The 25,469-nt window shown below is 39.7% G+C and overlaps 1 protein-coding gene and 1 long non-coding RNA gene across 3 annotated transcripts in view; both read right to left on the reverse strand.

The window, feature by feature from the left end:
* CAMK4 (calcium/calmodulin dependent protein kinase IV) overlaps window positions 1–25,469 on the reverse strand; it is a 279,175-nt gene that overhangs the window by 173,445 nt on the left and 80,261 nt on the right. The gene's annotated exons all lie outside the window — the stretch shown is intronic.
* On the reverse strand, window positions 15,177–18,803 carry LOC148777007 (uncharacterized). Its single transcript, XR_016038137.1, has 3 exons — window positions 17,862–18,803; window positions 16,264–16,375; window positions 15,177–15,240 (listed from the first exon to the last, which is right to left on the reverse strand). It is a non-coding gene; the product is annotated as an uncharacterized LOC148777007 (long non-coding RNA).

Consider the following 25,469-nt stretch of genomic DNA (forward strand, 5'->3'; position numbering starts at 1 on the left):
TAAGGAAGATGAAGAGGCAGAGAAATACCCAGCAAGTAAAGGAACAGGATAAATGCCACCAACACAAACAAAAGAGGAAGATATAGGGAACCTACCTGATAAAGAATTTTTAATTTTAATTGTGAAAATGATTCAAAATCTGGAAAGCAAAATGGAATTAAAAATAACCTGGAGAAAAAGATTGAGAAGATGCAAGAAATGTTTAATAAGGAATTAGAGGAAATAAAACAGAGTCAATATACAATGAATAATGCAATAGATGAGATCAGAAACACTCTGGAGGGAACAAACAGTAGAATAACGGAGGCAGAAGACAGGATAAGCGAGCTAGAAGATAGAATTTTAGAAATAAATGAAACAGAGACGGAAAAAGCAAAAAGAATTAAAAGAAATGAGGACAATATTAGAGACCTCTGGGACAATGTTAAACGCTCCGACATTTGAATCATAGGAGTCCCAGAAGAAGAAGACAAAAAGAAAGACCATGAGAGAATACTTGAGGAGATAATAGTTGAAAATTTCCCTAAAATGGGGAAAGAAATAATCACCCAAGTCCAAGAAACCCAGGGTGTTCCTAACAGGATAAACCCAAGGCGAAATACTTCAAGACACGTATTAATCAAATTAACAAAGATCAAACACAAAGAACAAATATTGAAAGCAGCAAGGGAAAAACAACAAATAACACACAAGGGGATTCCCATGAGGATAACAGCTGATCTTTCAGCAGAAACTCTTCAGGCCAGGAGGGAATGGTAAGACATACTTAAAGTGATGAAAGAAAGTAACCTAGAGCCCAGATTACTGTACCCAGCAAGGATCTCATTCAAATATGAAGGAGAAATCAAAAGCTTTACAGACAAAGCAAAAGCTAAGTGAATTCAGCATCACCAAACCAGCTCTCCAACAAATACTAAAGGATCTTCTCTAGACAGGAAACACAGAAAGGGTATATAAACTCGAACCCAAAACAATAAAGAAAATGGCAATGGGATCATACTTATCAATAATCACCTTAAACATAAATGGGTTGAATGCCCCAACCAAAAGACAAAGGCTGGCTGAATGGATACAAAAACAAGACCCCCATATATGCTGTCTACAAGAGACACACCTCAAAACAAGGGACACATACAGACTGAAAGTGAAGGGCTGGAAAAAGATATTCCACGCAAATAGAGACCAAAAGAAAGCAGGAGTAGCAATACTCATATCAGATGAAATAGATTTTAAAACAAAGGCTGTGAAAAGAGACAAAGAAGGAAACTACATAATGATCAAAGGATCAATCCAAGAAGAAGAAATAGCAATTATAATAATTTATGCACCCAACATAGGAGCATCGCAATATGTAAGACAATTACTAACAAGTATGAAAGGGGAAATTAACAATAACACAGTAATAGTGGGAGACTTTAATACCAAACTCACACCTATGGATAGATCAACTAAACAGAAAATTAACAAGGAAACACAAACTTTAAATGATACAATAGACCAGTTAGACCTAATAGATATCTACAGGACATTTCACCCCAAAACAATGAATTTCACCTTTTTCTCAAGTGCACACGGAACCTTTTCCAGGATAGATCACATCCTGGGCCATAAATCCAGCCTTGGTAAATTCAAAAAAATTGAAATCATTCCAAGCATCTTTTTTGACCACAATGCAGTAAGATTAGATCTCAATTACGGGAGAAAAACTATTAAAAATGCCAACATATGGAGGCTAAACAACACGCTGCTGAATAATGAACAAATCAGAGAAGAAATCAAAAGAGAAATCAAAATACGCATAGAAATGAAAGAAAATGAAAACACAACAACCCAAAATCTCTGGGACACTGTAAAAGCAGTGTTAAGGGGAAAGTTCATAGCAATACAGACACTCCTCAAGAAACAAGAAAAAAGTCAACTAAATAACCTAATTCTACATCTAAAGAAACTAGAAAAGGAAGAAATGAAGAATCCCAGGGTCAGTAGAAGGAAAGAAATCATAAAAATTAGGGCAGAAATAAATGCAAAAGAAACAAAAGAGACCATAGCAAAAATCAACAAAGCCAAAAGCTGGTTCTTTGAGAAGGTAAATAAAATTGACAAACCACTAGCCAGACTCATCAAGAAACAAAGGGAGCAGAACCAAATCAATAAAATTAGAAATGAAAATGGAGAGATCACAACCGACAACATAGAAATACAAAGGATTATTAGAGAATACTATCAGCAATTATATGGCAATAAAATGAATAACTTGGAAGAAATGGAAAAATTCTTAGAAAAGTGTAAATTTCCAAAACTGAACCAGGAAGATATAGAAAATCTTAACAGACCCATCACAAGCATGGAATTAGAGGCTGTAATTAGAAATCTTCCAGCAAACAAAAGCCCAGGTCCAGACGGCTTCACAGCTGAATTCTACCAAAAATTTAGAGAAGAGCTAACACCTATTCTACTCAAACTCTTCCAGAAAATCGCTGAGGAAGGGAAACTTCCAAACTCATTCTATGAGGCCACCATCACCCTAATCCCAAAACCTGGTAAGGACCCCATAAAAAAAGAAAACGACAGGCCAATATCACTGATGAACATAGATGCAAAAATCCTTAACAAAATTCTAGCAAACAGAATCCAACAACACATTAAGAAGATCATACATCATGACCAAGTGGGCTTTATCCCAGGGATGCAAGGATTCTTCAATATCCACAAATCAATCAATGTAATACACCACATTAACAAACTGAAAAATAAAAATCATATGATTATCTCAATAGATGCAGAGAAAGCCTTTGACAAAATTCAACATCCATTTATGATCAAAATCCTCCAGAAAGTGGGAATAGAAGGGACATATCTCAACATAATAAAAGCTATATATGACAAACCCACAGCAAACATTATCCTCGACAGTGAAAAACTGAAAGCATTTCCCCTGAAGTCAGGAACAAGACAAGGGTGCCCACTCTCACCACTACTATTCAACATAGTTTTGGAAGTTTTGGCCACAGCAGTCAGAGCAGAAAAAGACATAAAAGGAATTCAAATTGGAAAAGAAGAAGTAAAACTCTCACTGTTTGCAGATGACATGATCCTCTACACAGAAAACTCTAAAGACTCTACCAGAAAACTACTAGAGATAATCAATGAATACAGTAAAGTTGCAGGATATAAAATCAACACACAGAAATCCCTTGCATTCCTATATACTAATAATGAGAAAATAGAGAAATTAAGGAAACTATGCCATTCACTGTTGCAACGAAAAGAATTAAATACTTAGGAATATATCTACCTAAGGAAACAAAAGACTTGTAGACAGAAAACTATAAAACACTAGTGAAAGTAATCAAGGAGGACACTAATAGATGGAGAAATATACTGTGTTCGTAGATTGGAAGAATAAATATTGTAAAAATGAGTATACTACCCAAAGTAATTTATAAGTTCAATGCGATCCCTATCAAGCTACCAATGATATTTTTCACAGAACTAGAACAAATAATCTCACAATTTGTATGGAAATACAAAAAACCTCGCATAGCCAAAGCAATCTTGAGGAAGAAGAATGGAACTGGGGGAATTAACCTGCCAGACTTCAGGCTCTACTACAAAGCCACAGTCATCAAGACAGTATGGTACTGGCATAAAGACAGAAATATAGATCAATGGAACAAAATAGAAAGCCCAGAGATAAATCCACGCACCTACGGACACCTTATCTTTGACAAGGGAGGCAAGAATATAAAATGGAGAAAAGACAGTCTCTTCAACAAGTGGTGCTGGAAAAACTGGTCAGCCACTTGTAAAAGAATGAAACTAGAACACTACCTAACAATATACACCAAAATAAACTCAAAATGGATTAGAGAGCTAAATGTAAGACCAGAAACTATAAAACTCCTTGAGGAGAACGTAGGCAAAACACTCTCCGACATAAATCACAGCAGGATCCTCCATGACCCACCTCCCAGAACATTGGAAATAAAAGCAAAAATAAACAAATGGGACCTAATTAAAATCAAAAGCTTCTGCACAGCAAAGGAAACTATAAGTAAGGTGAAAAGGCAGCCTTCAGAATGGGAGAAATTAATAGCAAATGAAACAACTGACAAAGAATTAATCTCCAAAATATACAAGCAGCTCCTGCAGCTCAATTCCAGAAAAATAAATGACCCAATCAAAAAATGGGCCAAAGAACTAAACAGACATTTCTCCAAAGAAGACATAAAGATGGCTAACAAACACATGAAAAAATGCTCAACATCCCTCATAATCAGAGAAATGCAAATCAAAACCACAATGAGATACCATTTCACACCAGTCAGAATGGCTGCTATCCAAAAGTCTACATGCAATAAATGCTGGAGAGGGTGTGGAGAGAAGGGAACCCTCTTACACTGTTGGTGGGAATGCAAACTAGTACAGCCACTATGGAGAACAGTGTGGAGATTCCTCAAAAAACTGGAAATAGAACTGCCATATGATCCAGCAATTGCACTCCTGGGCGTACACACCGAGGAAACCAGAATTGAAAGAAACACATGTACTCCAATGTTCATTGCAGCACTGTTTATAATAGCCAGGACATGGAAGCAACCTAGATGTCCATCTGCAGACGAATGGATAAGAAAGCTTTGGTACATTTACACAATGGAGTATTTTTCAGCCATCAAAAAGAATGCATTTGAATCAGTTCTAATGAGGTGGATGAAATTGGAGCCTATTATACAGATTGAAGTCAGCCTGAAAGAAAAACATCAATACAGTATACTAACGCATATATATGGAATTTAGAAAGACGAGATCCAACCAGTCCATTCTAAAGGAGATCAATCCTGGGTGTTCATTGGAAGGACTGATGCTAAAGCTGAAACTCCAGTACTTTGGCCACCTCATGCGAAGAATTGACTCACTGGAAAAGACTCTGATGCTGGGAAGGATTGAGGGCGGGAGGTGAAGGGGACGACAGAGGATGAGATGGCTGGATGGCATCACCGACTCGATGGACATGAGTTTGAGTGAACTCCAGGAGTTTGTGATGGACAGGGAGGCCTGGCGTGCTGTGATTCACGGGGTCGCAAAAAGTCGGACACGACTGAGGGACTGAACTGAACAATAACCCTGTATACAAGAAAGCAAAAGAGACATAGGTGTATAGAACAGTCTTTGGGACTCTGTGGGAGAGGGTGAGGGTGGGATGATATGGGAGAATGGCATTGTAGCATGTATATTATCATATGTGAAATGAATCACCAGTCCAGGTTCGCCGCATGATACAGGATGCTTGGGGCTGGTGCACCGGGATGACCTGGAGGGAGGATATGGGGATGAGGGAGGTGGGAGAGGGGTTCAAGAGGGGGAACACATGTACACCCGGGGCGGATTCGTGTCAATGTATGGCAAAACCAACCAATATATTAATGTAAAGTAATTTGCCTCCAATAAAAAATAAATAAAAGACACTTGCTCCTTGGTGTTCAGCTAGTAAAGAATCTGCCAGCAATGCTAGAGACTTGGGTTCAATTCCTGAGCTCGGAAGATTCCCTGGAGAAGGGAATGGCTACCCACTTCAGTATTCTTGACTGGAGAATTCCATGGATATAGGAGTGTGGTGGGCTACAGTCCAAGGGGTCACAAAGAATCAGACATGACTGAGTGACTAACACTTTCACTTTCTACTTGCTCCTTAGAAGGAAAGTAATGATAAACCTAGACAGCATATTTAAAAGCAGAGATATCACTTTGTCAACAAAGGTCTGTACAGTCAAAGCTATGGATTTTCCAGTAGTCATGCACAGACGTGAGAGTTGGACCATAAAGAAGGCTGAGCACTGAAGAACTGATGCTTTCAAACTGTGGTGCTGGGGAAGACTCTTGACAGTCCCTTGGACAGCAAGGAGATCAAACCACTCAATCCTGGAGGACTGATGCTGAAGCTGAAACTCCAATACTTTGGCCACCTGATGCAAAGAACCAACTCATTGGAAAAGACCCTGATGCTGGGAAAGACTGAGCAGAGACAGAGGATGAGACGGTTGGAAGGCATCATTGACTCAATGGACATGAGTTTCAGCAAACTGGGAGACAGTGAAGGATAGGGAAGCCTGGTTTGCTGAAGTGCACGGGGTCACAAAGAGTCAGACCAGACTTTGCAACTGAACAAGAAGTAACTGTACTTGAGACAGCAGCTCTCACCTGGGGTGATTTTGCCCCCCTCCCTAGGTGACATTTATCAGTCTCTGAGGACATTTTTGTTGTCTTGGTGGGATGGGTTTTCTAACACACTGTAAGCAGAGGACAGACATTGCTAAACATCCCACAAGGCATAAGATGACGTCACTCAAAAAATGGAGAGAATTATTGGCTCAAAATATCAACAGTGCCAAGCCTGAGAATGGGAAGGGTTGGGGGTGGGAGGAGAAGGGGACGACCGAGGATGAGATGGCTGGATGGCATCACCAACTCTGTGGACTTGAGTCTGAGTGAACTCCAGGAGTTGGTGATGGACAGGGAGGCCTGGCGTGCTGTGATTCATGGGGTCACGGAGAGTCGGACACGACTGAGCAACTGAACTGAACTGAACTGAAGCCTGAGAAACTCTGGCTTAAGGTGAGATGCATCCAATTTGGAACTGTAAATTGTTTAGGAAAACGAAGAGAAGGGACATCCATTCGATGTACTAAAAAATACTTCATGCACAGTTTGTGTTAAAGTTGTTTTAAGTTTGAAAAGAAGTTAGTTTTAATCATATTTCCCAATGATGGGATACGGGGTCCCATTGCCAACTGAAGTCTCAGAAAACATACCACAGCTGATGTTGCAAAGGCCCCCACTGAAGGCATCAATATGAACTGCAAAGGCCCTCCACCAACAAATCACCTGAACCAATGGGTTACTGGCCCTCAGCTCATTCCTCCACTGTGTTTTAAACTCAAAGACATTGTTGTTAGTCTCTTGACTGCTTTATTAATACAGTATTTACAAGGCATAGCCTGAAGAATTCTATAATCTGTGGTTGAAGCAGCATCCCTTTGGGTCCTGAAATGTCTGACTACCACCAGAAACTCCAGAATACCTGAAAAGAAGCCACGGAGACCTCTAGATACTCAGACTGATCCTGATGCGGTCATGCAAGTGGGAACAGACCTAGGTGTCTCAGAAACACAGCACTCAGTGACTTGCTGGGGAGACCCTGCTGTCCACACCCGGAGCCGGGCTGGGCCGGAGGGACGGACAGGGCTCGGGGTGGGTTGGGGGGCGGCGGCCGGGGGCATGATCAGGGCTGATTGCAGCTGTTGTGTGGCAGAAAGCAACACCACACTGCGAAACAATGTTCTAATTAAATTTTAAAACAGAAAAACAAACATTTAATAAGCAGTTAATAGGTCAGGCGTTGTGCCATGATCTGCGCTTGCACTCTCTCCTCTATTTCTCAGGACACACGGGCATGATTTTACGCCCGTTTCACAGATGACAAGACTGAGGTGCAGAGTGGTTCCTTTCCTGCTCGAGTTCATTCAATCAACAAGAGGCAAATCTGGAGCTTGATCCAGTTCTCTCTAGCATTACAGTCACTGTGACACTTGGTTTACTTGGCAAACTCTCAAACCCGCATTCTCTGAGGGTCTACCGGGGTCCTCCACTTTATAGTCTTAGGTCCAGGCACTCAGCCGCATGAGAAACTTTCCTGTAATGTTGTAGGGTGCATCAGCTTGCAATGAAATGGAAGTATTTCCAGGAATTAGTAAGTTCTTTGTACCAAAACTTGTAATTAGAAAACCAAACAATTTGCTTTGGTTTAAAAAGAACTAACACTTCGAGAACAGAAAACCATCCCACATTTTTAGTTCTCTGAGTTTTCTAAACAACAGTATAACTTTTTAATCTGACTTTCTAAATATACCAAGAGAACTGGCAGTGAAAAAATACCAAAGAAATAAATTTTAAAAACCCAAAAGAACAGCAACAGCACCACAAACCCACTTCACTGCTACTAAAGATTGGGAAGACTGACAAATCACCCACATTGATTCCCTATTGGAATGAAACCAGAAAACAGCAAACACAGCTGTTTTTACATAGTATTTATAATTACCAGGCTTTGAGAAACTTCTCTAAGAAAGCAGGGAATCCTTAAACTTCTGAGTGAGAGCGCTGCCATGTGAACACAGGTGTGGTGCTGGCTCTACAAAACCTGAATATTTCCCTACACGTTCAGTGGGAGTCACAGACTGTCCAGCTGGTCTCCCATCCATTATGTAGCCTTTATACTATCCCCTGCACCCTTTTTCCTTTCAAAGGAAAAAATGGGTTAACATATCACCTGTTTGGAGTCTTTCCATTCAAAGCTCAATTAATCTTCAAACAGAAATCACAGAGGTAAACAGCAAGCTATGCACCATGCTCACACCAGCACTCTCTCTCTGCAAGTCTCCAGAGCAGCAACTACGCAGGTGGTGGCTGCCGCATGGCAGCAGACAGCCCCTGACAGAAGCCGGTTGTAGAAACTATGAGGAACAGGAACTGGAATAATTATTTTTTCTTTTTGCCTTGGACCTGGTTACAACTTAATGCCGGCCAAACTGATGCCGCCTCTCCTCAGAGGGGCTTGGGGGAAGCTCAAGAGGGGAGGCTTAAAGTTTTCACATTCACTTAGACAGCACTCTGATTATAGAAAGACTGATGACCATCAGATTCTTTAATAACAGTTTCTCTGCACATAAATTTCACTCTTTAAATTCAACTGCATTTCAATGGCATTCTTAGGAGAGGTACATGTGAGGTCTGTCACGTGCCTGAGAGAATCATGCTCACCACTGCTGTCAGATAACCCAGACCTGGGTTCAACCCCAGCGTTGGGAAGATCCCCTGGATGAGAGAATGGCTACCCACTTCAGTCTTCTTGCCTGGAGAATTCCATGGACAAAGGAACTATGGTCCATGGGGTTGCAAAGAGTTGGACACGACTCAGTGACTAAAACAACCTTTGCTATACAAAGAAGTCAGTCAGTCAATGAAATTAAACAAATACAACCACAACACAGATAAACCAAATGTGCCAAGTGGAAAGTTAACTACATTTCAATTATTATATTTTTATCTACAATATAAACAAATATTACTTTCAAATGACTGGATGCTTAATTTTATTTTTCCTTTGAAATGATTAACTAGGTTTCATTTTGAGATTATAGAAGGCATTTTTAATGAGTTCAATACCTAATGCTAAAGCCCAGATAATTAGTTCTTTTTTCCCACTGCATAAATGATTTCAAGAATATTGTACATAATTGACTTTTTCTAAAACCCGAGTCAACCAAACTGAACATGTCTAGATCACATCATGTTTTTCCACTGCACTAAATTTTAATGCCAGAGATGCTCTGCTGTCATTTGGAACTGATTTTCCAAAAGTGACGCCCAAAATTATTTTAAATTTTACCTGCAAACTCTGTGACATCTAGATAAATATCCATAAATAAATAAATAATAATAATCACAGGAAAATAATTTTTTAAAAGGGAACATTGGTTATTTCATAAAATGTTATTCTGCAATCCTTATTTTTACCTCCTTTCTTATAATTCTACCATATTTGGAGTTCAAAATCCTAGGCTTTTAAGGTAACATATTCTTTAAATAAATAGGTTACACTTAAAAACAATAATTGAGGTCATTCTAATCACAGATATAACTGGTAATTTTGATGCAAACACATTCAACTAAATCTAATGTGAAATGCAGTTCAAATTTTTGACGGAAGAGTTCTTATGACACGTTAAATGGTCACGTAAAAGTAACCTAATTTTCCCTTGATTCCAACATTTACAATCCCATATTTTTTCGTAACATCTGTCTCAAGGTTATTTAAAAGAGGTTGCAAAAGTTTAAATGAGTCAACTCCTTAAAGTGATGCATTCAAGTTTGGCAGTTTTCCATAAAATACTGAAAAAAAAAATCCAACTCACTGATTCAGTTAAAAAGTCAATTACATGCTTTTCTTCAGCAATTGGTCTATGATATCTACCACTAGAGTATCAATGGCTAAGAAGCAGACAGTAAATTAAATATTTCAACAAAAGGAGAAAATAAGACATTTTATGTAATCCTTTCCTTTGTGAAGAATGCCTGGACAAAAAGACTATTATTGCATTGCAAGGATTATCTACACTTCTCATCAATGATTTCATTTTTACTAAAACAATACATATCACTAGATGCCTTCTTCAAAAAGTAAATTATAGAATCTCAAAATAATTCAAACAACTAGGCAAAGTGAAGAGCCATGCTCCCAGACAAGGCAACGTTTCAGATTATCAAGAAGGAAGAATGTAAGCATCTTTTTTTGCAACCAGTCCCCATGAGCTCTCTCGCTCCTGTATTTTTCACCTGTATTAATCGCAGCAACTCTACCTAGTTTTGCAAATTTTATGAGCGAAACAATCCCACGATGGAGACATTCGCAGACAATTTAGCAGACACTAGCACAAACGTTTCTGTGATTTCAGTTAACTTCACCGTCTCAAACTTGGTCTCATTGCTCAATCTCTTTCTTCACTTTCTTTAACCTTTAGGTGAAGAGAGAGATGAAAACAAGAAGGTGCAAAAAGGGCCTAAGTATGAGCCCAACCCTAGCTGTCTCCTAGGTGCAGTTGGGGACAGTCTGTAGGCTTGCTCCATGGGCGGAGCCCTCAAGATGTAAATCCAACTTCATCAGTTCAGTTCAGTCACTCAGTCGTGTCCGACTCTTTGCGAGCCCATGAATCACAGCACGCCAGGCCTCCCTGCCCATCACCAACTGCCGGAGTTCACTCAAACTCATGTCCATTGAGTCAGTGATGCCATCCAGCCATCTCATTCTCTGTCATCCCCGTCTCCTCCCACCCCCCCAATCCAACTTCATAAGACTATACAAATCAACTAGGCAACCAAAAAGAAAATCCTGTTCACTATCACATATAAGACATGTGAGTAGGAGTCAAAAAAGCTTTTAAAAACATTAACACCAAATTCAGACTTAAATTGAAGAAAGTAGGGAAAACCACTAGACCATTCAGGTATGACCTATATCAAATCCCTTATGATTATACAGTGGAAGTGAGAAATAGATTTAAGGGACTAGATTTGATAGATAGAGTGCCTGATGAAGTAAGGAGGTTCGTGACATTGTACAGGAGACAGGGATCAAGATCATCCCCATGGAAAAGAAATGCAAAAAAGCAAAATGGCTGTCTAAGGAGACCTTACAAATAGCTGTGAAAAGAAGAGAAGCCAAAAGCAACGGAGGAAAGGAAAGACGTAAACATCTGAATGCAGAGTTCCAAAGAATAGCAAGGAGAGATAAGAAAGTCTTCCTCAGTGATCAATGCAAAGAAATAGAGGAAAACAACAGAATAGGAAAAACAAGAGATCCCTTCAAGAAAATTAGAGTTTCCAAGGGAACATTTCATGCAAAGATGGGCTCGATAAAGGACAGAAATTCTATGGACCTAACAGAAGCAGAAGATATTAAGAGGTGGCAAGAATACACAGAAGAACTGTACAAAAATGATCTTCACAACCCAGATAATCACGATGGTGTGATCACACACCTAGAGCCAGACATCCTGGAATGTGAAGTCAAGTGGGCCTTAGAAAGCATCACTATGAACAAAGCTAGTGGAGGTGATGGAATTCCAGTTGAGCTATTTCAAATCCTGAAAGATGATGCTGTGAAAGTGCTACACCCAATATGCCAGCAAATTTGGAAAACTCAGCAGTGGCCAAGGGACTGGAAAAGGTCAGTCTTCATTCCAATCCCAAAGAAAGGCAAGGCCAAAGAATGCTCAAACTACCGCACAATTGCACTCATCTCACACGCTAGTAAAGTCATGCTCAAAATTCTCCAAGCCAGGCTTCAGCAATACGTGAACCGGGAAATTCCAGATGTTCAAGCTGGTTTTAGAAAAGGCAGAGGCACCAGAGATCAAATTGCCAACATCCGCTGGATCATGGAAAAAGTAAGAGAATTCCAGAAAAACATCTATTTCTGCTTCATTGACTATGCCAAAGCCTTTGACCATGTGGATCACAACAAACTGTGGAAAATTCTGAAAGAGATGGGAATACCAGACCACCTGACCTGCCTCTTGAGAAACCTCTATGCAGGTCACGAAGCAACAGTTAGAACTGGACATGGAACAATGGACTGGTTCCAAATAGAAAAAGGAGTACGTCAAGGTTGTATATTGTCACCCTGCTTATTTAACTTATATGCAGAGTACATCATGAGGAACGCTGGGCTGGAAGAAGCACAAGCTGGAATCAAGATTGCTGGGAGAAATATCAATAACCTCAGATATGCAGATGACACCACCCTTATGGCAGAAAGTGAAGAGGAACTCAAAAGCCTCTTGATGAAAGTGAAAGAGGAGAGTGAAGAAGTTGGCTTGAAGCTCAACATTCAGAAAACTAAGATCATGGCATGTGGTCCCATCACTTCATGGGAAATAGATGGAAAAACAGTGGAAACAGTGTCAGACTTTATTTTTTGGGGCTCCAAAATCACTGCAGATGCTGATTGCAGCCATGAAATTAAAAGACGCTTACTCCTTGGAAGGAAAGTTATGACCAATCTAGATAGCATATTAAAAAGCGGAGACATTACTTTGCCAACCAAGGTCCATCTAGTCAAGGCTATGGGTTTTCCAGTGGTCACGTATGGATGTGAAAGTTGGACTGTAAAGAAAGCTGATCGCCAAAGAATTGATGCTTTTGAACTATGGTGTTGGAGAAGACTCTTGAGAGTCCCTTGGACTGCAAGAAGATCCAACCAGTCCATTCTAAAGGAGATCAGTCCTGGGTGTTCATTGGAAGGACTGATGCTAAAGCTGAAACTCCAATACTTTGGCCACCTCATGCAAAGAGTTGACTCACTGGAAAAGTCTCTAATGCCGGGAGGGATTGGGGGCGGGAGGAGAAGGGGACAACAGAGAATGAGATGGCTGGATGGCATCGCCGACTCGATGAACATGAGTTTGGGTGAACTCCGGAAGTTGGTGATGGACAGGGAGGCCTGGCGTGCTGTGATTCATGGTGTCACAAAGAATTGGACAGGACTGAGTGACTGAACTGAACTGTACATGGGAGTAATCATATTGCAGAAGTAATTTATTTCCACATTCTCCTGTTTTATAGCATTTAGAACAACACTGACCAACAGAAGCAAACTGCTAGCTCTGAGTGCTGAATACATATGTAATTTAAAATTCCCAGCAGCCACATTTTTTTGGAACAGGTTACAATTAATTTTAATAATATTTTCAGTATAATCAATGTATCCAAGTTTATATCCAATATAAATTGTATTTATCCAAAATTAATTTCAACATGTAACCAATATAAAATTACTGAGATACCTTACATTCTTTTTTGTTCTTATGCTAGGTCTTAAAAGTCTAGCGTGTGTTTTACACTTAAAGCACATCTCAGGTCAGACCAGACACACTTCAGTGCTACACACCTGGCGGGAAGTTCCTGGACAAGACAGCACCGGCCGGAACGGGAGGGGGACACAGACTCACTACTGTCGCTCGGCATGTTGCCCTTACAACCAACTCCTTGTATTCTTTTCAGGGAACTGCACAATCAGACACTCACGCTTAGAAGACAGGTTCATTGTCCAGTTCATGTCTGGAATTATGCTGTTGCTCAGAACACCTTCTCATTTCCTTTCACCTTTTTAAGTTTCATGCATCCTCATAGTCACCTCTCAAATTTCCACCTCCTCCTACAGCCTCCCATGAACACGCAAACTCCTGTGTTTCTCCCAAAGCATTTCCTTCCTCTCCATTCTCCCAGTCCCCGGTACAAACCTCTTACCGCCTAATATGGCTGCTTGCATTCATTAGGCACTCAGTGATTTCACGTTAAATAAAGGAAAAAGTCACTTGCATATTTATTTCAATGCTTAATTTGTACAGTAAACAAAAACAGTAAAAAATCTCCTATTTTCTAATTAAATGCTATTTTCCATAAAGCAAAGTGTTCGTCGCTCAGTTGGGTCTGACTCTGTGCGACCCCATGGGCTGTAGCCCTCCAGACTCCTCCGCCCATGGAGTTTTGCAGACAAGAGCACTTGTGAGCTGCCATCTCCTTCTCTGTGGCAGGATAGAGCCACATTTCAAACTTCTCTTTAAGATGGCAAGTGAGCAAGTGAGTGAAAGTCACTCAGTTGTGTCCGACTCTGCAACCCCATGGACTGTAGCCCTCCAGGCTCCTCTGTCCATGGGATTCTCCAGGCAAGAATACTGGAGTGGGGTGCCATTCCCTTCTCCAGGGGAACTTCCTGACACAGGGATGGAACCTGAGACTCCTGCGTTTCAGGCAGATTGTTTACTGTTTGAGCCACCAGTGTTAACAGTACTTTTCTTCAACTCAAACCTAGAGCCTCCTTTGTCCTATGCTAAAACATTGCTGGTAGATGGAAATACAGGAGATAGACAAAACGAATCACAGCAGCAGAACGTGGAACTGTTTCTACCATGGGCCTAAACGATTAGTTGGGGTGATGAAAAAAATTTGGCCACAAATCTCTACACAATCAACAGTATAACTTTTCTCTCCTCTTTCTAAACTACAGTACAAACACACACACACATTTGGTCACTTAGGAGGAGGAAAGATCAATAATATTAAATGCCAGGACTAAAATTTGTTCCTTGGACCAGCTACTTAGAAAGTCAGTACTGATCTTATTGACAGTGATTTTCTGGGAGTGCTACAGAGAGAAAAAACATTTGTAGAGCGATGGGAATTAAATGGAGGTTTAAAAAGCAGAGGAAGTGCCAAATATTTTTAAGTTGTTCCTCCCTTCAGCCACCACGCTTGCAAAGCTTAAGGAAATGGCACAGGGTCAAAGCGGGGCTTGAGCACAATCTTGCCTTTCAAACTGAGTTTTGAACTTCATTCTGCAGTCCTGTCTTCTCATTGATTCCACTTTGCTCCAGAACTTTCTACCTACCCACTTTGAGCTTTATTGTCTAATTCTCATCATGGCCTTGTTTTAGAGTTCTCTCTTGGAAGCATTTTCTTAACTAAATCCTTGTTTGTTTGTTTAACCGAGATCATAACGTGCATTTTTTTTAACCTGTTCATGCTAATCCAGGTACCTTAGGCCAACTCTGCTTCCATTCCTGGACTTCAGGCCTCCTGTCTGCTGTCCCTCACGCCTCTCTGCTCTCATGGACAGTGTCCCACCTGCAAAACCCAGACCTGAGTATAAGACGACAGATGAGAGAAGAAAGATAATGAAATTCCCTCACTGGACAGAGTATGATCATAGCTGAGTTCCCTAGCTACACTTACAACCCTGCAAAAGATATCAAAGCAATCTCAGTTAAGTGTATTATACATTAATTAATTTCAATAAAAAGTACACTGATCTTACTGCAAACTATTTCCTTATACTATTCTTGATTTTACATAGGATTCAATTTGAGAATGTATGCTTATTATCTTTATTATATTTTATTATATATATTTTTATTATATTTATTATCTTTAGATCTTATCACCTAGCTACAGTAGAGGAAGTTCTGTATTCTTCACCCAAAGGGATCTAACTTAATCCCTGGTAGCTATTATTAGCATAAGGGCATTTTGCATAATGCTTTATTTATCTCTACAAATGTGTCCATAACTGATCTCCTTCATGTTAGTAATAGCCTAGTTAACTTGATAGTGACCTGAATCATCTCCACTGGGCAAGTAAGGCAACTGTAACACAGGGAAACATATCCAACATCATTATTGTTCTATAAGACTCACAGGTATGTATAAGATACATCCTGTTTTACAAAGAAATTTTGAGGAACATAAATTTTTTTTTTTCATTACAGATAGACAGCTATCTGAAAGTTTAAAGGGAAAATGTTTTGTTTTGGTAATGCAAATATGACAGATATCCTACATATTGGAAGGCAGTAAGATATCATAGGGCTTCCCTGGTGGCTCAGATGGTAAAGCATCTGCCTACAATGCGGGAGACCCAGGTTTGATTCCTGGGTTGGGAAGATCCCCTGGAGAAGGAAATGGCAACCCACTCCAGCGTGTTTGCCTGGAAAATCCCATGGATGGAGGAGCCTGGTAGGCTATAGGCCATGGGGTCGCAGAGTCGGACATGACTGAGCAATAGGTTCTATTATCTTTATTTAGAATGTACCCATAAAATTTTTAAATGGTCAATAAAGAATTTTTAAAATAAAAGATATTGAAACAGACCTTATTTCATGATGGTAAAATGTCCTCATTACAGAGCAGCTCTGAATAATATGAAGCAGTATTCCCTCCTCAGGTGCTACGGAGAGCACTGTACTTCATTAATCTGGAGACACTACGGGACGAGTTTAGAAAATATGAGTGAGTTATTAAACTGCCTTCACAACCGTTTGAAAATTAATTGCACGGTATCCATAAAGGCTTGAATATGAAAAAAGAAGAGGATGTTTTACCGTTGGAAGTTAAATTCTAAAGTTTTTCTAGAAAGAACTCATTTTTACAATAGGATTCTAATTTAGGAAATCTTTTAAGAAAATGAAATTCTGCTGTGCAGTTTAGTCAAAAAGTGTCTGAGTCTTTTGTTCCTTAAAGAAGCTTGAGAGAAAAATTGAAACTCCACCACACAAAGCTACTGAATGTATATTTTTGCCAATTCTAAGTAATTATGAACAGGAAGAGTTTTCCTTTTAGAATGTAATAAAGGCTCTCATCAATACCAATGCTGCCTCCAATAACCAATTTCTTGATTTATGCCATACATGTGTCTGTAATCATACTGTTCCAGGACTGATGACTGACATCTTCTCAGTACCAGGCATGGGACTGGAACTGCTGGGACCAAGTCAGAAATGCTTGGCCCTGCAGAGACTGGCCGACACACACCAGCATCTTCCAAAGGCTGTAGAAGCCACAGAACAAAGCCAAAATTTTGAGCGTTGTTCTGTTTTGTTCAAAATTCTACTTACTTGACCACTGATATATTTTCATCCCAGATCAATTTCTTTCAAGCCATAGGCTATTTGTCTATACATGCTAATTTATTGTCTTTTTTCAGTCACTCAGTCGTGTCCGGCTCTTTGCGACCCCATGAACCACAGCACACCAGGCCTCCCTGTCCTTCACTATCTCCTGGAGTTTACCCAAACTCATGTCTATTGTTGATGATGCCATCCAACCACCTCATCCTCTGTTGCCCCCTTCTCCACCTGCCCTCAATCTTTCCCAGCATCAGGGTCTTCTCCAGTGAGTTGGCTCTTCTATCAGGTGGACAAAGTATTCCACCTTCAGCTTTAACATCAGTCCCTCAAATGAATATTGAGGGTTGACATCCTCTATGATTGATTGGTTTGACCTCTTTGCAGGCCAAGGGACCCTCAAGAGTTTTCTCCAGCACCACAATTTGAAGACATCAGTTCTTGGGTGCTCATGCGTCTTTATGGTCCAACTCTCACATCTGGACATGACTACTGGAAAAACCATAGCTTTGACTATATGCACCTTTGTCAGCAAAGTGATGTCTGCTTTTTAACATGATATCTAGATTTGTCACAGCTTTCCTTCCAAGGAGCAAGTGTCTGTCTTTTAATTTCATGGCTGCAGTCACCATCTGCAGTGATTTTGGAGCCCAAGAAAATAAAATTCATCACTGCTTCCACTTCTTCCCCCATTTATTTGTCCTGAAGTGATGGGACCAGATGCCATTATCTTAGTTTTCTGAATGTTGTTTTAAGCCAGCTTTTTCACTCTCTTCTTTCACTGTCATCAAGAGGCTCTTTAGTTACTTTTCACTTTCTACCGTTAGAATAGTATCATCTGCATACCTGCTGCTGCTGCTGCTGCTGAGTCACTTCAGTCGTGTCTGACTCTGTGGGACCCCATAGACGGAAGCCCATCAGGCTCCCCCGTCCCTGGGATTCTCCAGGCAAGAACACTGGAGTGGGTTGCCATTTCCTTCTCCAATGTGTGAAAGTGAAAAGTGAAAGTAAAGTCGCTCAGTCGTGTCCGACCCCTAGCGACCCCACGGACTGCAGCCTACCAGGCTCCTCCATCCATGGGATTTTCTAGGCAAGAGTACTGGAGTGGCTTGCCATTGCCTTCTCCGCTGCATACCTAAGGTTGCTGATATTTCTCCCAGCAATCTTGATTCCAGCTTGTGCTTCATCCAGCCCAGTGTTGCTCATGATGTACTCTGCATATAAGTTAAATAAGCAGGGTGACAATATCCAGTTTTGTCCTACTCCTTTCCCAATTTTTAACTGGTCCGCTGTTCCATGTCTAGTTCTAACTGTTGCTTCTTGTCCTGCATACAAGTTTCTCAGGAGACAGATAAGAGAATTTTTCACAGTCTGTTGTGATTCAAAACAGTCAAAGGCTTTAGCATAGTCAATGAAGCAGAAGTAAATGTTTTTCAGGGACTCCCTTGCTTTTTCCATGATCCAACAAATGTTGGCAATTTGATCTCTGGTTCCTCTGCCTTTTCTAAACCCAGCTTGTACATCTGCAAGCTCTTGGTTCACGTACTGCTGAAACCTAGCTTGAACGATAGAGCACAACATTGCTAGTGTGTGAAATGAGTGCAACTGTATAGTAGTTTGAACATTCTCTGGCATCGTCCTTCTTTGGAGCTGGAATGAAAACTGACCTTTTCCAGTCTTGTGGCCACTGCTGAGTTTTCCAAATTTGTTGACTTATTGAATATAGCATTTTAACAGCATCATCTTTTAGGATTTTAAATAGCTCAATGGAAACTCATTACCTCCACTAGCCTGTCTGGTTCTAGGTGAGTGACCACACCATCATGGTTATCTGGGTCATTAAGATCTTTTTTGTATAGTTCTTTTGTGTATCCTTGCCACCTCTTCTTAGTATGCTTCTGTTAAGTCCTTACCATTTCTGTCCTTTACTGTGTCCATCTCTGCATGAAATATCCCCTTGATATCTCCCAATTTTCTTGAAGAGATCTCTAGTCTTTCCCATTCTATTTTTTCCTATATTTCTTTGCATTGTTCATTTAAGAAGGCCTTCTTACCTCTCCTTGGTATTCTCTGGAACTCTGCATTCAGTTGGGCATATCATCTTCCCTCTCTCCCTTGCCTTTTCCTTCTTTTCTTTCCACAGCTATTCGTAAAGCCTCCTCAGACAACCACTTTGCCCTCCTGCATTTCTTTTTCTTTAGGATGGTTTTGATCACTGCCCCTGTATAATGTTATGAATCCCTGTCCATAGTTCTTCAGACTATCTGTCTACTAGATCTAATCCCCTGAATCTATTCATCACCTCCACAGTATAATCATAAGGGATTTGATTTAGGTCATACCTGAATGGTCTAATGGTTTCCCTATTTTCTTCAATTTAAACCTGAATTTTGCAATAAGGAGCTCATGATCTGAGGCACACCAGCTCCTGGTCTTGTTTTTGTGGACTGTATAGAGCTTTTCCATCTTTGACAGCAAAGAATAGAATCAATTTGACCATCTGGTGGTGTCCATGTGTAGAGTCAGCTCTTGGGTTGCTGGAAGAGGGTGTTTGTTACGACCAGTGTGTTCTCTTGGAAAGACTCGTTAGCCTTTTCCTTGCTTCAGTTTGTACTCCAAGCTCAAACATGCCTGTTACTCTGGGTATCTCTTGACTACCTACTTCTGCATTCCAGGCCTGTATGATAGACAGAACATCCTTGTTTGTGTGTTAGTTCTACAAGGTCATATACGTCCTCATAGAACTAGCCAACTTCAGCTTCTTTGGCATTAGTGGTGTGGCACAGACTTGGATTACTGTGATACTGAATGGTTTGCCTTGGAAACAAATCAAAGTTATTCTGTTGTTTTTGGAATTGCACCCAAGTACTGCATTTTGGACTCTTTTGTGGACTATGAGGGCTACTCCAATTCTTCTTAGGGCTTCTTGCCCACAGTAGTAATGGTCATCTGAATTAAATTCGCCCATTCCCATCCATTTTAGTTCACTGAATCCTAAGATGTCGATGTTCAATCTAGTCGTCTCCTGCTTTACTAAATCCAATTTACCTTGATTAATGGACCTAACATTCCAGGTTTTTATGCAATTTTGTTTTTATAGCATCAGACTTTACTTTCACTAACAAACACATCCACAACTCAGCATCTTTTCTGCTTTGGCCCAGTCTCCCCATTCTTTCTGGAGCTGTTTCCCCATTCTTCCCCAGTAGCACACTGTACACCTTCTGACCCAGGAGGCTCATCTTCCAGTGTCATACCTTTCTGCCTTTTCATATTGCTCAAGGGGTTCTCCAGTCAAGTATACTGGAGTGGGTTGCCACTTCCTCCTCCAGTGGACCACATTTTGTCAGAACTCTTCCCTATGACCCATCCATCCTGGGTGGCCCTGCACAGCATGGCTCATAGCCTCACTGAGTTACATAAGCCCCTTCACCATGACAAGGCTGTGACACATGAAGGAGATGCTAATATATAGTCTTATAAACAAGATGTAAGCTTATCTTGGAAGATACTCATTTGATAAAACAATCACAGAATGAAAATGCAAATTTAAATAAATGAAAAAAAGCAACTGCCAGCAAAGATTAATTATCTTTCCCTTTTAAAAGATTTGCTGAACCAGCAATTCCTGATTAGGACTTCTGTATATATAAAGGCCACCATGGAAACTTTCCTATTTTCCTGAGGGATAGAACGTGGGAGTGATATTAACAGAACTGTCTTCACTAGACTTAAATATCCCCTTGCGCTTCCTGAAGGCGAGGCTTGACTTCTTTCAGAGGAGGCTTATGTTGAGCTGCCAGATGCTTCTTTCTCTAGCACGGTCAATGAATATGTATTGATATCTGCCATATCCCCAGGGGTGGAGGTGGGAGTTTGAGAGGGTGCCAAAAAAGCTGCTAATTTTCTAGAGGAAGACATGGGTGTTGTTACTTGCTTGTGTTTTTAGCAAGTGAATTTCCTAAAAGAAAATGTGTTATCTTGCCAAATAAAAACAGCTTTGAGGACCTACCTTCATTTCAGTTCAGTTCAGTTCAGTCGCTCAGACGTGTCCGACTCTCCGCGACCCATGAACCTTCATTTAGTATTATATTATTAATCAGTGAAACAATTAAAAGTCAAGATAAGCCAGACAGAGAAGACAAATGGTGCATGGCGTCATTTATATGTGGAATCAAAAAACATAAAAAACATCAAACTCACAGAAACAGAGAGTGAAAAAGTGGTTGCCAGGGCTGGGGTCTGGGGAAATAGGGAGGTTGGTAAATGGGTACAAACTCTCAGTTATAAGATGAATAAGGTCTGAGAAGCTCAGGCAAAACATGGTGACCACAGTTAATGTGTGCACACTAAATTGCTTCAGTAGTGCCCAATTCTTTACAGTCCACCAGGCTCCTCTGTCTGTGAGCTTCTCCAGGCAAGAACACTAGCGTGGATTGCCATGTCCTCCTCCTGAGGATCTTCCTAACCCAGGTATCGAACCCATGTCTCCTAAAGCTCCTGCTTTGGCAGTGGGTTCTTTACCACTAGCACCACCTGGGAAGCCCACTATAGTTAATAACATTGTATTTAATTGAAATTTGCTAAGAGAGTAGAACTTAAATGTTGTCATACACACAGGCACAAAGATAAATGTAAGTGCTGGATGTGTTAATTAACCAGATAGCAGGACTCTTTTCACAATGGATACAATAAAAATAATACAAGAAACGACTCTTATTTGAAGGAAGTTACTGTGGTCAACTACACAGTAAGTAAAAATCAGTAGCAGAAAAGAACTCACAGTTTATTTAAAACCCTGATTTTGGCTGTATGCTTCCACCCTTTAAACAGTATGACCAGCAGGGAAAAGTCGCTGGTGTGAGCTGGCTTGGTTCCCTTTTCATTTCCTGCTCTTTCTGTTTCCCAGACAACGGCTGGGAAGAGGAGGAGAAGCCCAGCTGCTGAATATTTTAAAATATTGCAGGTTTCTCCCAGCATGTAATTTCCAAGATATACTTTGGAATTACAGAGTAGATATTCTTTCCCATATTTTTCATGAGCCATAATTCCACAATAGCTTTACTAAGTATTGGGTTGGCCCAAGAGTTCGTTGAGGTTTTCCAGAAGATGTTATGGAAAGATCAAACTTTTTGGCTAACCCTAACCCTAAATGTCTGCCTTACTATGGGCAGAGCTTTTACAGATACGTGCCTGAGGTGATTGCAGCGTGTGCACCACCATGCTGCACCACGCTGGAGGCTGAAGGATACGCTGCTGTAACTCCTAGTTACAGTTTAAGTCTAGAGTTCTTAAACTCAAGCCAGAATTCAATAAGCTTCACTTACAATATTAGAGTAACAGAGTACAGACAATTAATTTCAGATTGGGAAGAGAGCCTGGTGGTACATCTAAATGATAAATGATAAATCTGTTGAATATGAAGGGACACAAAAAACTGTCATGCTTTTAAGATACTTAAGTCAGATTTGAAAAGAACCCCCTCCCCTTGCCGCTGGGTTCTTTTACTACTTTAAAGTCTTAAATAAAAGGACAAAAGGGGAAAGCCAATTTTGGAGAATTATTATAAAGAGTTAAGTTTAAAAGTCAGAACAACTGTAAATAAGCCCTACTAAAACAAGCTGCTGGCAATATATTTTTAATTCAAAATTTAGAGCTGCATAGGCTTTTAAAGTCATAAATTTCTAAACTGAAATTTGCCTCCTAAAGCTTTATATGATGAGTTATTTCCCTGTAACAGACATCAGAGCTGCATGACATTCAGCTTTTTATTACCTTGAATTTAAAGTGAAAAATATAACAGCTTCACACACTGAAGAGAACTTAGCAGCATCTGCAGCAATTTCATAATTAGTTATAATAATAGCTCAACTTTTTATAATTTTCTTATGAAGAATGCAACCTGCTTTTTAAAAAAGGAGGTTGGGGACATGGAACTCAAGCACCAAGGGATTCTGCCACAGGGCTTCAGATGCTCTTCTAAGCCCTCACTGGATTCTCTCCATTATACTGGGAACTGGCTCCATTTGCAACATAATACAGAACAATGCGCACCAATTTTTCTGTTCCTGTAGCTCAGATAGTGCTAGTAGTACTCTTTCGATATCACCATCGTGCTTTTGTTCCTGAATGATATATATCTCAATCATGACTTGGAAAACCGCAGGGTGAAAAATGAAAGAGAGAAGGTGCAGTCTTGAGTCTTTTACGTTGTTCCTTCTGATTAAGTATATCACATAAATGTTAAATAAAAAAAGAATGTAAAAAATATACATGCCCTAATGCAGCTATCTAAAATTATGCACACATGTATGTATAAAATAACTAGAAGGTATTATGCAAAGGTAACTGTGATAGAATTAGGGGTGATTTTCCCCTCCAAATTTATGGATTATGAGTACCATGCTTAAGGTTACGAGGTCTGTGGTTTTAAAAGCTCACAAATCATTTATATAGTCCTTAACTTTCCACTGTAAGAATGTTAAGAGACCACCATTTCCATTTCATTCATAACTGTGAGCTCTCTATGTGTATTTGTTTGAATACATTAGCGAATGAACAGGTTATCGAACAAGTAGATAAATACAAACTAGTGAATAAACTTCCCACCATTTTTAAGAAAGCAAATCATTTTTAAAAGTTACAAGAACACAAGGATACCAAGTATAACCTAATCTTCCATAAGCATAGTTATTTTCCTTCAGAAATTTAAATTTACATTTAAATTTAACTCAAGTTTATAAACTTGAGTTAAAAAATCTAAAAACCTTGAAATGAATATTTTCCCAGGGAAGCCCATTCAACAAGGAACTGAACGTATGTGTCAGTTATCAAGGACTGGCAACTTGGTCCTCTGACTCTAAGGGTACAAACAGTGTGTGGCACACACTTCTTCTCCATACACCTTGTGGCAGGAAAGACTAAATATCAGTGGCAATGGTGTCTCTCTTATGCTTTTTAAACAGGGAGAAATCACTGGGTATATTTCTCTGAACATCAGTTATACTGACTTCCATAGTAATCATGTCCTTGCTCTGCCAACTAATCCAACCTAAAACTGTTTACTAAGGTAAGCTCTTGCTACATATGTCCTTATTTTACACACCATATATACCTGTCTTATACAGGAGTGTTTTATTTCTATAATAATCTGTGGCTGATACTGTATAGTTGGAAAATGTAAATCTTAGAGGAACTTAGATAAATTCAAATGTGATACAGATACAGGAGTTTACTGAAAGGCAATCTATTTTACACATACCATAACCTTTGAGGGTGACATCATGGAGAGAATTATGAGAAGACACTGTCTCTGGCATTACTGTAAGACTGACTGTACTCACGCAGCGTTAGCATGACACAGTTATGCATTTATGGTGTGATGAAAATAAAAGTCACTGCAAATGTGCACTTCCTTTGTTCCCCTGCCAACCACAGATTATGGTGCAGGACATTAGAAATATATACCCATTGCGACTTTTTATCTTCTTTTCTTAAGCAACTGAAAGTTACTGTAAGATATGTTTTGTGTAATGTTTATAAAATAGCATATTTTCAAGAGAAACCCAAGATCTCAAACAACTAATAAGTATCACTTCAAAGGCAGATAATGAAAATACCTTGAAAAAAACATTATGTACAAGTGTGAAGATACAGATTGATTAAAATCTTAAGTGAGCCTTCAGATACTATAAGGCACCAGATGCTTACGGAGACATGATGCTGGAAAGACAGATGCTGCAAAGACATGATTGAGCAGGAATTTCTACTTGCTTTGGTTAACTTTAAAGAAAAGTGATACTGTGTGTCTACAGATATCAAGAAAGAAACTGATTTTTACATAGGAAAACATCAGCCCTTTCTTAGCCCTTTGCCATTATGTCATTTTAAAACATGCATTATATTTCTTCTGTTCACAAATATATTTATTATTTAATATACAAAGAATACACAGACATAAAGAAGAAAATAACTTGGGCACTGGAGATAACCATTGTTAAGAGTATTTTGCAAACTCTCATTTTTTGACCACATAATAAACACTGCTCCTATATTCAATCATTAAATCCAATACATATTAACATTAGATGATTTGGTATAAAGATAAGTGATTCTTGAAAAAAACTGAGCGTAATTCACTTATAACTTTCAATCTCATGTATATATAAACCAAAGAAATATGGATTCTGAGATTCTTTCCTTAGAACTCTTCATAAAAACATAAGGAGTTATGTGGCATTTTCCTAATTTAAATGACATTTGGACTATAAGCCCAAGTCTCATGACAGAATCCAAATCTGTATGTGTGGTTCCTCAAATTTTAGATACTCCCTTTTATATAAACCTCAGAGAGAAGTGTGATTTTAGGGCCTAAGATCAATAGCAGAGGACTCTCCGCATCTTACCTAACGTCTGCACAGTGTCTCTCCCGTCTCCTGCTGTGGGGCTTCCCTC

This window comes from Moschus berezovskii, chromosome 8 (assembly GCF_049115385.1).
Source record: "Moschus berezovskii isolate FMDL1 chromosome 8, NW_MosBer_1.0, whole genome shotgun sequence".
NCBI lineage: Eukaryota > Metazoa > Chordata > Mammalia > Artiodactyla > Moschidae > Moschus > Moschus berezovskii.